Raw genomic sequence first — 5,905 nt, 5'->3', positions numbered from 1 at the left:
AGAATGAGCGAGATTCAAATAATGCATCTCATTTGCCGTTCATTAGAATGCAACATGAAAATACATTATCATAAATTTGAACTTTATGAGTTCATTTTTGAAATTAGGCCGCATAAACATGCAATGCAGTGATAAAAGCCCTGATAATTCAATACAACTTTTAAGTTTTCCAAAGAAACGTTGAGCAGATGCTCACAACACCCTAGCCACCATATAGCATAACCATAGCAACCAGGGTGTTGTGGGTGGTTGCTAGGGTAATTGCTAGGGCTTTTCTATATGGATTGTTAAAATATATTCTGAATTCACACTTTTAAAAGTGTTATTTTTTGGTTGCCAAGGTGTTGTGGGTGGTTGCTAGGGCTTTTCTATATGGTTGCTAATGTATTATGAATGGTTTTAAGTGTGTAGCTGTGTGGTTGCTAGGGTGTAGTGGATGGTTGCTAAGGTGTTCAGAATTATTTTAAGTGTGTAGCTGTTTGGTTGTCAGGGTGTTGTGGGTGGTTGCCAGGGTTTTTAAAAATGGTTGCTAAGGTGTTCAGAATAATTTTAAGTGTGTCGCTGTGTGGTTGCTGTGGTGTTGTGAGTGGTTGCTAGGATGTTGTGGTTAGCTGTGTGGTTGTCAGGGTGTTGTGGGTGGTTGCTAGGGTTTTTCTATATGGCCACTAAGGTTTTCCAAATAATTTTAAAGTGTGTAGCAGTGTGGTTGCTAGGGTGTTGGGGTGGTTGCTAGGATGTTGTGGTTAGCTGTGTGGTTGCCACGGTATTGTTGGTGGTTGCTATGGCTTTTCTATATGGTTGCTAAGGTTTCCAGTTTGTTGTGGGTGGTTGCTAGGGCTTTTCTAAATGGCCACTAATGTGTTCTGAATGGTTTTAAGTGTGTAGCTGTGTGGTTGCTAGGGTGTTGTGGGTAACTGTGTGGTTGCCAGGGTGTAATGAGTGGTTACTAGGATAGTTGCTAGGACTTTTCTATATGGTTGCTAAGGTGCTCCAAATAATTGTAAGTGTGTAGCTGTGTGGTTGCTGTGGTGTTGTGGGTGGTTGTTAAGATGTTGTGGTTAGTTGTGTGGTTGTCAGGGTCTTGTGGGTGGTTGCTAGAGCTTTTCTATATGGTTGCTAAGGTTTACAGTGTGTTGTGGGTGGTTGCTAGGTGGTCACAAGTAACAATGGCCCAGAACACCCTAGCAACCACTTAGCAACACACCTATAAGACCTTTGCATTGCAGTGAGTTTTGCACAGTCAAACACACAGTATTTGTTCAGTTGTATGGCTGTAGCTGCAGGATGGAGGTGTGTATGAATGTATCTGATGGTACGAGTGTGTCCTTGCTGCTTTGACTCTCAAACATCTGGCTGTGTGTTTGTAATAATGAGTAGAACATCACGGCACAGCGACCGTCTCACCTCTGAAAGCCCTGAATGACACTTCAGCAGATGCTTCAATGCAATCTGTTTTGTGTCTTTCCTCTCAGTGTGAAGGTGTTTGATGTTCATTCTGTGACATCTGAGTTCATGTTGAAGATCATGAGCACCTCTAATCATCAAGCACATGTAATCAAAACACAAGTCATTGGTTTTTACTTTCTTCATGCTTTAGATGAGACACGCAGCATAGGTTTTCTTCTTCTCTGGGTCTCGTTAAAGAGATTTCATGATGCAGTTTCAATGCATATTGATTGGAAATGTTGCTACTTATATAAAACAAGTAGAAATAAACTGCTATAGTATTATCTTAGTATTTATTAATATTTTTAATTAGATTTCATTTTTATATTTATTTTAATTTTAGTTTAAGTTTTTGTCATATTTTTTTATATTATTTTTTATCAAATGTGTCTATTTAATTGTTTTTCAGTTTTTGTTTCGTTATTTTTAGTTGAGTTATTTTCCATTTTTAAACATTTTAGTAAAAAAGCTATTATTATTATTATTATTATTATTATTATTATTATTATTATACTATTTAATAATATTTATTGTTTATTATTATTCTACAATTATCATTGACCTAGCAGTATTAATTATTATTATTATTATTATTATTATTATTATTATTATTTTATAATAATATTTTATTATTATTATTATTATTATTATTATTATTATTATTATTACCAGTTTAGCATTATTATAGTGTTATATAGTGCTTTTGTTTTAAATATGTCTACTATGTCTGTTTACTTTTTTATTTTATTTTAGGTTATTTTCATTTCAGTTATTTTAATAAAATAACATTAAAATATTTTTGTTGTTGCTGTCATTATAATTGTTATTTTTTTATACCTCCATTTTAATAATATTAAATCATATTTATTGTTTATTATTATAGCCTTATAGTGTATATTTAGTTTTTAATGTCTATTTAGTTTTATTTTAATTTTTTTTATTTCAGTTTTAGTTAATAATTTGAGTAAGTCTTAGTCATTTTAGTACTTAAATTAAACTAAATGAAAATTAGGAAAAAAGTAAGATTTTTATTTTTTATACTGGTTAAGGTTTATTTGATTTCAACTGTTTATGTAATAGATTTAGTTTTAGTTAACAATCACAACACTGGTTTGACCTCCTGAATTCTGTGCTTTCTGAAGGTTATGCACCTCTTTCACTGAGCTGATTTCTGGTCATATTTCCCTTTACAGAGTGAATTGTCGTCGCTGATGATAATGCGCTGCTAAATGAGTCGTGTGGCTGCTGTTGAACACAGAAGCACTGTCAGTGTCTCTGGAAGAGCGGGACATGTTGGTCTCTCTGGGACAATAACTGATGACGCAGTGAAGCTGCACATCTGCTCTCATTGCTCCTGCAGCTCGTCCTGATATCATAGTCCCACAGACCAGTCTGTTACAGCCTTCATTTATTTCATATCTGAAGTCACTTTTCAAGGTTTTTTAGTTTTTCATAATTTAGTTTTTCATGACTATTTTAGAGTGTGAATGTGGACAGGTATTCATGTGTTCATCTGACTGACATCAGAAAGTTAAAATATTGTGTTGCTACGCAGCTTATTATGCATATTATTGCAAAAATATTCTATTTATTATAATAATTGGAAATATAATTATTATAGCTGTAATATCTAATAATATTAATTATTATTATTATTATTATTATTACTATTATTATTATTATAATCTGCCAATGATATAATGCAATAAGCAGATTCTAAATGTACTTATCTGAAAACATGTTTAAAAATTGAAATTACTACTACTATTATTATTTATAATAAATATTATGAGTTTATTAATCATTTTACTACTACTACTACTACTACTACTATTAATCTTCCAGTGACACAATCAATGCAAAACATTTATATTGAATTCTCTGAAAACATGTTTAATTATTCTATGGTGATTTTTGCAACAAAACTACTACTACTACTAAAAATAATAATAATAATACAGTAGAAATCAGGTAATATTTTAGCAGTATTATAGCCTCATGCTGTTATTGTATCCTAAATGTGAAATTATACAAAAAAAAAAAAAAAAATTCTTAGAATATTTCTTTATTTTAACATTCCTTTGTTTCAAATTTGTTTCAAAATCTAGAATGTCATTTAAAAAAAAGTCATAACATTAGAATATTTGTTTATTTATAAATATCCTAAAACATTTATGGATTTAAACGCAGGGAAAGCCCATATTTTGAGACTTTTGGCCTCATACATGAGTGTTTGTCACTGAAGTGTGTTTATTAGGCGACTCAGATTGTGTTTGTCAGTCAGATGCTGACGCGTGGTGTGTGTTAAACACATGAAATCACAGAAGTGTCATGTATAAATCACTGGATGGATGATGTGCAGAAATACAGTCAACGGCTCATTGAACTCCTGTGATGTTTTGCACCATCAGCCGTTTCGTCATGTAATGTGCTCTATCCATCTTTTTCAAGCTCTAAGACTTTTATTAAAATAAGCCAATCTAAATCTCATCTCCTGCTGCGCTGGTCTCTTACGACGTCCAGAAGCTCAGATGTCCTGCGGGCGGCCACAACATTAACAAGGCCATTTCTCAAAGAATCGCTCAGAAATACTCAGCTGGGTTCCTCGAGAGCTTTAAGGTTTAAGAAAAAGCTTTTCCTTTACATTTTATGCATCTTAAAGCACAAAAAACACTCATGCACAAGTCTCAGAAATTAAATATTATTGCTCTGACAATTATCAGCTGCTGAATACATTAAAGTCGGCACTTTCTGTGGGGTCTGAGTTTAGTTGATGAATAAAAGCATTAAATAAAAGCAACTGATGTGTATTGATCAAAATGTTATTTTAATTTTATTAATGAAATAAATGTGTATATATATTTAAATATATATATGTGTGTGTGTGTATATATATATATATATATATATAGTTATACAAATTATTTTAATAAATAAAACATTTTTTAAACTCCTTAAATAACGTATATTGTAATCTTTTTTTTCCCAGAAATTTTATTAAGGAAAAATACCAAGGCATACTACAAAAAATAAATAAATAAAAATCTATATTTATTTAAAATAAATATATATTTAGTTGGATTATTTATTTATTTATTTATTTTGTAGTACCCCTTGGTATTTTTCTTTAATAAAATTTCTGAAGAAAAAAAAAGATTACAATATAAGTTGAGTTTAAAAAATGTTTTACTTATTTATTAAAATAATTTGTATAACTAAAATAAAATACAATATAAAATAAAACAAATTATAACAGAATAAAAGCTGTGTCACTTTCTGTGGAGTCTGAGATTGTAGATGTATAAGTTGAGTATTTTTTTAATAAAATAAAACTTTATTTTATTTTATTATTCTTTAAGGCATTAGAAAATGTGTATATGTCACCTTATCCTAGAAATAAAAATACACATTTATAATTATTTATTTAAATCTGTACTCTCAGAGGCTTTTTGACCTTTTCTCAGTTAGTGACTGTATTAATCATGTCACAGTGCAGATACAAAGACTGGCCACTAGATGGCGCCATCTCATCACTAAAAGAGTTAGCAGCACATACTCCGGAGCTGATCGCCTGTCGGTCATTACAGTAGGTCGTGTTAAGGTTGTGAACAATATATTTTCATTAATTAGTGTGTGTAGCTTGACCAGTCTTGATATCTTGTTGCCTGTCTGTGTAGTAAACCTCCGAACTCTGCGTACTTGGCATTGAGAAACGGCTCTAGTATCTTTCTTCCTTCATACCAAGCCCCGCCCATCCCTCATGTCATGTGATGTAATGACACACGTCATTTCCTCATTTTTCCATATTTGGAGCGCAGAATGTTTTTGTGTGAAGTCCGTTAGGAGTGTTTCAGCAGTTCGTTCCTGTTTTCTCCCAAACTTGCAGTTTTGTCTTTGATAAATGAAATGATCCATTATATTATCGGTAAGAGAAAGAGTTTTCTTCTGGTTTAGATCTGTATTGGCTGGTGAAGCATGTGCGATGTGTTTACATGAGATCCAGGATCAGCACTGATTTAATATCAGCAGCATATCATAAGAGTTTATGTTGCTGTGTTTTCATCTGAACTGCGATATAATGTCTGATCATATGTAGTTTTAAATGAACATATGACAGCTTGGTTGTTTGACATTTTAGCAGAAACAAGCATAAACCTCAAAACTAGTTTGATCGTCATCTTATTAAATGTGCATGTGTTTGTATTTTTCGTGCTTTTATTATGTGATCATCAATAACTCGGATATACATACTAACATATAAATATTTATTTTTAAAAGTTTATTACGTATTATATATGTAAACATTAAAATTTTGCGTTTTTATACCGCGCTTGATCTCAACATCTGACACATTACTTTTTTTTTTATTTTTATGACAATTACCGGTTTTATATCCTTGCATATAAGTGCATATAAATGTATGCAATTCTGTAAGGGCTATTTTATTTTAATTTAATTT

The 5,905-nt window shown here is 31.4% G+C and overlaps 1 protein-coding gene across 1 annotated transcript in view; it reads left to right on the top strand.

Moving 5' to 3' along the window:
- Window positions 1–5,262: 5,262 nt before the first annotated feature.
- The window catches only part of LOC107730389 (gamma-glutamylaminecyclotransferase B-like), a 3,541-nt gene continuing 2,898 nt past the window's right edge, over window positions 5,263–5,905 (top strand). Inside the window, exon 1 of the mRNA XM_016541219.1 lies at window positions 5,263–5,371. The gene's annotated coding sequence lies outside the window, so the exon portion shown is untranslated. The remainder of the gene's footprint in view (window positions 5,372–5,905) is intronic.

Source organism: Sinocyclocheilus rhinocerous, unplaced genomic scaffold (assembly GCF_001515625.1).
Source record: "Sinocyclocheilus rhinocerous isolate Xijiao unplaced genomic scaffold, SAMN03320098_v1.1 scaffold548, whole genome shotgun sequence".
Taxonomy (NCBI): Eukaryota; Metazoa; Chordata; class Actinopteri; order Cypriniformes; family Cyprinidae; genus Sinocyclocheilus; species Sinocyclocheilus rhinocerous.
The sequence above is the reverse complement of the archived record's forward strand: the minus strand, read 5'-3'. Positions and strand labels throughout refer to the sequence as shown.